Source organism: Corylus avellana, chromosome ca2 (assembly GCF_901000735.1).
Source record: "Corylus avellana chromosome ca2, CavTom2PMs-1.0".
Classification (NCBI taxonomy): domain Eukaryota; kingdom Viridiplantae; phylum Streptophyta; class Magnoliopsida; order Fagales; family Betulaceae; genus Corylus; species Corylus avellana.
In genome coordinates this window covers 2,797,888-2,806,991 of record NC_081542.1, presented here as the reverse complement: position 1 = coordinate 2,806,991, position 9,104 = coordinate 2,797,888, and the positions used below count along the sequence as shown (strand labels likewise).

The window sequence follows — 9,104 nt, the reverse complement described above, 5'->3', positions numbered from 1 at the left end:
CTCACATGTATGCGTGGGAGTGCAGTGATGATTATTGCTCCACCCAAAAAGAGCTGGAAGCTTTGTAAGCTTCATCATCGACAGACGACAATAAAGCAACGAGTATTAATGGCAACAGCTAGCAAATTATTTGTTTGCTGGCGCGCCCATGATATCCAATATTCTTCGAGTTCATCAATGTTTGAAATAATGATGAGATAGAAATAATAGTGGAAGTAAAAGAAAAAGGGAAGCGATAAGAATCCAAACAAATGAACTCAGAAAAAATTTTAAATTGACAATGAGTGACAGATAAAGGAGAGAAAATTGCATTTTTTTTAATTTAAAAACTCTTGCCACATCAATTTGAAAATTTTTTTGAGTTCATTTGTTTGGCTCCTTAACACTAAAAAAAAAAAATAATATAAAAAATATATGGGTAGTTTTAGGGACGAAACCACCCCTTAGCTAGCTTGGGGGCCAGCCCCCCCAAGCCATAGGGTGGTCCCCAATTTTTTTTTTTTAATATACCTTTAAAAATTAACTTTTACCTCCCAAGATTTTTTTTTTTTTTTTATTAAAAAATTTTGCCCCCTCAAACAAAACGTTCTAGTTCCGCCCTTGGTCCCGGACCTTTGTTTCCACACAATTAACTAACAAACATGTCTTATAATAGTAGATATAAATGTTCTCTCACCTATTTTTATTTTTCTTTTTTTACGTGTCCATATAAAGGGAGAGGAGAGGAAAATGAAAATTAGACCTAATAACTTCATGAAAGCGTAGTTTGTAACGGATTGAATTAATTCTAGAGTACTTCTCCCACCTATTTCAAGCTATCGTACACCAAAAAATTTCACCGAACTCGTAATTCTACCATTCACAATTTAACTTAACCAGCTACTTATTTACAATGGTATCTCTGAATGTATCCTTATCTTTTTCTTCTCTTATTTGTGGCTACAATAAACAGTAAAGAAAGACTCCACCCCATTTGCTTAGAGAAGGCTTTGTTTGGCAAATCCTTTTCTTTAGACACTGGATGTAGATTGATGTGAAAAAAAAAAAAAAAAAAAAAAGTAAAAAGTGTTTGGTATAAAAAAATGAAAAAAATGATATAAAAAAAGAAAAGTTTTTAGTGATTTTTTATTCGAATAATAATAAAACGAATGATAATATAAAAAAGTAAAAAAAAAAAAAAAGTTAAAGCTTTTGATGTTGATTTTTTTGAGAAATTGGATGAAAAAATAACCAAAAAAAAAGAAAAGGAAAGGCCTGCTGACAAAGAGATAAGATTAATTATCACTCATTGACTCTGGTAAAATATTGTGAGTCATCTACTAATGATGCACTGTCTGATCAATCATTTATCCCATCTTATGTCATGGATCCACATGACACGTATACCTTTGGTGTTTCCTAGCCGTTTGCCAATGATCTCAAAAAAAAAATAAAAAAAATCATATACTATTTCTTTTAAAATCAACCTGTAGAACCACCACTTGGCTAGGAGATGGTTCCTGAGCCATGAGGTAGTTTCCAATTTTATTTTATTTTATTTTTAATATACCTTTAAAAATTAATTCCCCCCTCCCTCCCCCCCCTTGATTTTTTTTTTTTTTTTTTTTTAATTTTGCCCCCCAAATAAAACGTTCTAGTTCCGCCCCTAGGTGATTTGATGTTAGACACTTACATCCACTACTCAGTCAGAATAGCTTCTAAGGACTATATTGTGCTCATTGACTTGATATATTTGTCTACAATAGAAAAGCTCATATTTATAAGGTCATGCATAAATACAAATATAGTAATCAAATCTCTTTAATTTAATTATAATCCCAATATTATATTACAATTAACCTATAAATAAAGAATATTTCAATATCAACCTACTTATTAGAGCATTCCTTGCAACCTCACAAAAACCATTTTTTGGTTATTTTGGTGAGGTAATTTAACAAAAGTGACTAAAATCCTCCATTTTCAGCCTTACCATTTAACCCAAAATAGATGGTAAGTGAACAGTACTCACTATCTTTAGTAAATACTATTCACTCACCAAATGAATAAAAAATAATATAGCTTTTCTCTTTCCTTCCATATTCTTTGAATATATATATATATATAAAAGAATATTTAAATGGATTAGTGAAAGTTGATAATTAAAATAGTGAGCTTGCTAAGTGTGCTTTAAAAAAGTGGGTAGTTAAAATAGAGAGAAAAATGTACTTTTGGTTATTTTGGTGAGTAAAATTTGCTTAGGATGCTAGGAATGCTCTTATAGAATATATGAAAAAAGTATTATATTCTCTCTATATTCTAATTTCTAACAATAAAAAAGAAACGACAAGCCTTTTTTTTTTTTTTTAGGATTGCCCATTCTATCTTCCTTTTGGACCAGGAATGGGAAAGATCTTCTTTTGTAACCATTTTCCTTAATCAATTAGGAAAAAAAAAATAATAATAAGAAACGACAAGCTTAACTTACGCTTTTTGGTTGACAAGAACACAAGGTCGATAAAGATAGATCATGTACGTAGGTCTTTCTCAAAATAATCAATACAGAATCAAAGTAGTTACCTATAAATATTAGTATGAAAAGGACTAAAGGAGAGGAGAAATTACCTATAATCAGAGACGGAGGGAGGGGGGACCGGTGTGGGCCATGGTCCCCCCCAAAATAAGGAAAAAAATATTAAAAGTAAAAAAAATAATAAAAAAAATTAAAAAAGTAAAGTTAAAGTTTTAATTTTAATTATTTGGCCCCCTAAAAAAAAAAAAAAAAAAAAAATTGGCCCTATTTTTAATTTTGTTGGCCCATACCCACTAAGTTTTTTTATTTTTAGCCCTTACTTTCAAATGTCCACTTTTTTTTGCCTTTACGGTAGTCTTTATTTCATAAAAAACAACCAAAATAATTTTTTTTTATAAAAAAAATTTGGTTGGCCCCCTCCAATAAAATTTCCTGGCTCCGTCCCTACCTATAATACAGGGCAAATGGGGAGTCTGAGACCAGAAGTTCCAAGTTAATCAAAGGCTGCTAGACATGCAATGCATGTGCTATTGAGGGTGATGGCATTACAAGAAAATGAGATAAAGCCCGCGTTTCCAATTCCAACGTTCAGGGAAAACATGGTACTTTCTTTTGTTGAAAACCCAATCCATTCAACTTCCTTTTGAATATCTCTGCAACTTGTAGTCCATGGCATGCAACTTGCTAACGTCATACTCTGATCAATTAATATTTGAAGGAATTGTTGTAATCGCTCATAAAATTTGATGCTGATGATCTTAGCCCAATTGTTGGATAGTTGGACGTATGCTCATCGGTCTACAACTCCCCTCTCCCTCTAATTATTGCTAACAGATGATCATAAACAGAGAGCGTAGATCATTTTGCTACAACTCTGTTAGAAGTTGACTTGAACGATCCGTTAGAAGTTAACTCGAGCCAAGTCTAGACAAAATGCTTCATTAGATAGAGGTCTGCCCGCTGAGCGGATCCATCTCATGTAAAATACTTTCAGGGCTCTTCTAATTTTGGCAACAAAACAATTCCATCCATTTTGAGTTCTTTCTTGATTAATTTGGTACACTTTTTGATATTTAGACTTTCAATATTTTTTTATGATTTTTCATTTTTTAGAAATTTGTCCATCTATAGATTATTCTTAGCATTTATAAGTTCATGCCTTTCTAAGCTTTGATTAAAGTTATAATTAAGTTGAGAACTTTTGTATTGAGAGGCTCAATTTTTGACGAATCGAAAAATTGCGAATTTTTTTCTCTTTCAGAACTGTTTTGTTAGCTTGTTAGAATTTTAATTAGGATTGAAGACACACACACTATATATATATATAATATTTTTTTTCCCTTTTTTCCAGTTAATTGCATGGCAAACGAAAAAACGCAAGCAACTACTCCGACAATGAAGAGCGTAGAGTACTGGGCAACAGTTGCCCCTCATGCACAACAGTTTGACGCATATTGCAGGAGATACAACAAACAATCACTTAGTCTGCGATTAGCGGCAACGGTAATCACAATCCCAACTAAAATCGTGCCACGGAATTCATGTGTCATAAGTGCCAAGTAGGAGAAGGTAAGAAATTTTCCAATAAATGCGTGGTTCATATGCAACATGATATTTAGTGTGATTTTATTCTAATTTCTTATTCTTGATATATAGCAAGAATAAATAAGGTAAAATTCTTATTGATGGTCTTGGCCTAGCCTATAAATATAGAGTCGGTGTATTCCTTCAATAAGGCATTAGTAGGCATAAGTTAAAAGATACCTCTCGGCTAAAATTTATTTCAAATTTCTGATGCTAACGCTGTTGAGCAAATATAAATAGAGATAATTTTGAATCCTTTCAGCCGAGTATTTTAACGTAATATATTTTTTTGGATGCTAAAAGTTCCCTCTTGCGTACGTTGACTTCGTGCGCCAAACTACCCAGCGCAACCTGCTTAATTAAGTTGTAGCCTGGCCTGCCTCCCCTTGTTTTCTTGATGATCAATCTGATATTCATAAAACCTTGTAAATTAAGAATTCTTAGGTAGATTTTAGGGTAAAGAGCCGGAAATTTAGGGTAAAACTAGGATTCTTGATCAATCTGATCAATGATCCGACTCAAACTCATTGGTTCTCTAGTTGCTGCTCAAATCTGAACCCCTCCTGTCCCTGGATCCACTGGTTCTAATAGTTCCCATCGCCAAATCAGTGGGGCTTGCAGTAGATTTCTCTCTTTTCAATGTCAGGTATGTAAACAAGGATACGTAAAGCATCATTGTTAGAAAAGCTAGTACTACGCCTGTGAGGATCAATCCGATCTTCGGCATCTTGTTACTCATTATCCATCCGATCAAAGTCGTGCTTAAGAAATATAGGTTGATCCCAATTAAGCAACGGCACAGTAGCCATGAGACAAGACTTACCTACATGTGGTGGAAGCACCAAAAGCAAATGTCATGTACCATGTAACCAAAAAGCTTTGTACAGATTGCAAAATCTTACTAGTTTGGGGTTCTTGTGGTGACCCATTTGGCCTCGCTGCTGGTGAACCTGAGGAGAGGAACCAATGCGAATGGCAGCTCGAATGATAAGATCATCTGAACATAAAAAGTGCCATAAGTTGAGTTTAAGAAGTAGCGATGGATTAAAAATTAGAAGTAAATTTTTGGTTTGGAATTACAGAAGCAACAATGATAAGTTTTGCAGCTCCCTGAGTTCCGCCTATGATGCATGCCACTAAACTTGGAGCAATGGCTATGCACCTTGTCAGTAAGTTTCTCAACCAGAGCTTCATCTTCAAATCTAAGAAACCCTGAAAACAAGTTATGCTTAATGCTTCATTAGTCTCTCTCAATTAAGCTAGTCTAAATATTTGTGTCTCTCTTCGGGGAAAAAACGGTTCATATGTCAACAAGCACCTGCATAATGTACTGGCCCGCATAAGTTCCTGTAACAGTTGAACTCTGACCAGAAGCAAGTAAGGATATAGCATACAATTTTGAACTCCAGTTGCCAAGGGCATTCTAATACACCACCACAACAAGTCATACCAAACCATCAGGAAACCCTTTCCCATGTTCTGGTTGAATGCAAAACAAATGTTAATGATAATGGAATAAGTCAAGAGATATTAAGACCTTAAACAAGAAAGCTGCAGAATTCAGAGAGATATTCTTGCAATGAACTGTGTTTTCTAAAGAGATATTTGGATCGGAGCACACGCTACCAGTAACAGATAGGACTGCCACATTGATGAGGAACGCTAGGAACAACGCTAGCCCGCTTTCTATCAAAAAGTGCTTGCTTGCAATCTAAGTCAGAGAGAGAGAGAGAGAGAGAGGTGCTTTGTTTAATTTTTTTATTTTTTTAATTAGTGGAAGACAATAATTGAAAGTTTTAGCCACTTACCCTGATGTCATCATAGGTGCAATGGATTTTTCTTGATATAACCAATGCTGAGTGAAGAAAAAGATTGTGCCTGTAGTTTGATTAATTATATAAGAACACAACTTGAAATTGGTTATTTTTGATGGCTCTAATACGACTTATATATTCTAATACAAAGAGCTTATAAACATGGGAAAACAAATATAACTATTAGAGAGGATTAGGAGTTCATGGTGTTGGGCTAGGGATCGGAAGTTATATATGGATGGAGTATAGTAGCACTGTGAAGAAAAAGAAAGGAGAATCAGGGTTGTGTATCGGTAAATGATTGAGGTTTGTGAGGTGTTTCCAAGCTCACGCCTAGCTAGCTAAGCTCTAACGCAAAAAATGAAACAGATTATTCAATCATTTGGCCTTTAGCTAGTTTCAATGTTTTCATCCTCCCTGAATTGGTATATGAATATCCTTTTTTACTTTTTATTTTTTATCTTAAGTAAAAAAATTTTATATCCTTTATTGCAGGTTAAAATTAAGGAAAATTATCATTTCTCTCCATGAACTACCACGTGATGACCATTTTTTCTCATTAACTACCAACTTTACATTACGACCCCATCAAACTACCATTTCGTTACCAAAACCCTCATTCTGTCAGTCAAAATCATTAATTTGAATGGTCAACCCTGTAAACAGTATCTATGCCATGAACAATGTCATGGACAATGTCGTAAACAGTATAGTTGACCGTTCGACTTAACGGCCTTGACTAACGGAAATGAGGTTTTGGTAACGAAATGATAGTTTAATAGGGTCGTAATGTAAAGTTGGTAGTTGATGGTGGGAAATGGTCATCGCGTGGAAGTTTATCAGGGGAAAGGATAATTTCCCAAAAAATTATGTTTAAAATTATATATATGTTAGGGACCTTGATACACAGCACACGACGTGTTGTGCACACCTGTGTAAATTTTTTTTTTTAATTATAAAAAAAATAAAATAAAATAAAATTTGCACACTGCATGCTGCTCTTTTACTTCACTCATATGTTAGTCCACGGTGCTGTAACTTTTCACAAGTTTATGAAGAAAAGTAATTTAAACGTCCAGGAAGAACATGTTTAGTGTAAATACTCGATCGGGTGTATATACGTGTATATATATAAGCTTCCCCAAATTATTTAAAGTTAGATAAGTAGGAGCATGGTGTGTGAAAGTACGGCATGATGAGAGCTCCCAAAAGAGCAATGGCAGCTGAGGTGGCCCCTTTCCCCTCCAATTTGGGAACAAACATTCCGGTGAGGATCCCCTTTGGACTAGGCCTGGCGTGAAGCAGTACAGCGAAGAAGCAACCACCCACAACCATTACTAGCACACCAATCACAACTTCCAGCTTCCTTATCTAATTTTACAAACATAAACAGAAACATTTATATATCACTAGTAATTCCGATCCAACATGTTAAAGAAAGGAAAAGAGATGTATATATATGTGTGTGTGTGTGTGTGTGTGAGTGAGCTGAGTGTGAGTAGCCGCAGCAACTAATTGCACCATATCGTTGCAGTCCAAGGAGGAGGAGAGTGTTCAATCCAGCCAGCAGGACACCACTCCACATGGGTATTTTAAGGAGTACGTTGAGAGCAAATGCCGTTCCTATCACTGCATGCAAATATATATATAATTAATATATCACAACATGCAACGTCTATATACGTACTCATTTCTCTCTCTCTCTCTCTCTCTCTCTCTCTCTCTATATATATATATATATATATAAGTTAATCGATCATGTAGAAGTTAAAAGCCTGTCAATATATACGTACCTTCCGGGATATCGCTAGCTATAACGGCAACCTCAGCAAGTATCCACAGGCAGTATTTCACTGGAGGAGGGTACTCTGCCTTGCAATGCACAGCAAGATGCTTTCCTGTAAGCAAATAATATTATATGGTAAACATGATGCGGATGGTTATAAAGGCGGCTAGAGTTAATGTTACAACTGATATCATTTTTTGTGTTTTTTTGCATGGATTAGTTTGAAATAAACATGCAGCTGGTGTTTGAGTAGATCAAGCACAGAGGGAAAACCTGTAGCCACCCCTAAATTTGCAGAACGGGACTGGATTATCAAGGCAAAGGTCAGCCCAACTAGCACGATCCATAGCAACTGCTTATTTAATATAAAATAAACGCACTATATAATCCATAAGAAGAAGAATAAGAAAAGTATATATCCAAAAAATATTAAAGAGTAAATTATTATTTATCCCTTCTAATTGACTTCCAAACTTCAATTTTCCACACTTATCTCTTTCAAGTTTAAATTAAAAATGATTGAAACATGGAATACAAACACTACAAATTTTTAAACTTTAAGGTTAGGATTGTAAAACAGATATCTCAGATGTATAATTATAGTTTCCTGTATATTAAAAAAAAAATTAAAAATTAAAAAAATTAAAAAAAAAAAAAGAAAGAAAAAAAGAAAGAAAGGAGAATATGGAGGAAAATGACCTCGTATTTATGGTCTGCACCAGCTTGTAAATCTGTCTGCACTATTTTTACGTAACAAACAAAGCAGGAAGTCGTATATAAGCAAAACCGAACATTCTTTTTTGTCATACAAGGAATTAGAGGAAACAAAAAGTAAAAGTAATAAGAGAGAAGAGGGTGAAATGTAGCATACAGTTTCCCGGATCAAGATAGGCAACAGAAACGAGAAAGCCAGGTCCTACATAACCCAAAAAATTCTTCCATCTAGGGGTCTCTTGTATCTGAACTAGAGCCATTGATCTTTCAATCTTGCAGTACTCTTGTACTACTGAACCCGATTATAAAAACTAGTTATGTACTTATCTTATTTATAGACCCAAATAAATATTACATCAGGGGGAGCATGTGGGGTACGTATAATAATTCAGCACTGCCCAGAAGGATATTTTAGTACTGTTAAATTATCATTTGTCTCAAAAGTTTAAGTTGATAAGAAGAGATAAATTTAATCATTTAATAATTACTTTAACACTCCCTCACGTGTTGGCTCAAATTTTCTTTTAATAGGTGATGCATAATACGTGAAATATTTAATTTAATTAAATGGAGGTGATTTGACAGAGTTAAAGTTTGATCTCATTACCTTTGGCTCTGATACCGTCTGGGGGTGGCCGAAACCACCCCCAGCCCCTTGGGGGTGGTCCGGCCACCCCCAAATGCACCGTTCCCC

General features: G+C 34.6%; 1 pseudogene; it reads right to left on the bottom strand.

Moving 5' to 3' along the window:
- Positions 1-4,631: 4,631 nt before the first annotated feature.
- On the bottom strand, positions 4,632-8,670 carry LOC132168431 (metal transporter Nramp7.2-like; annotated as a pseudogene).
- Positions 8,671-9,104: the final 434 nt, after the last annotated feature.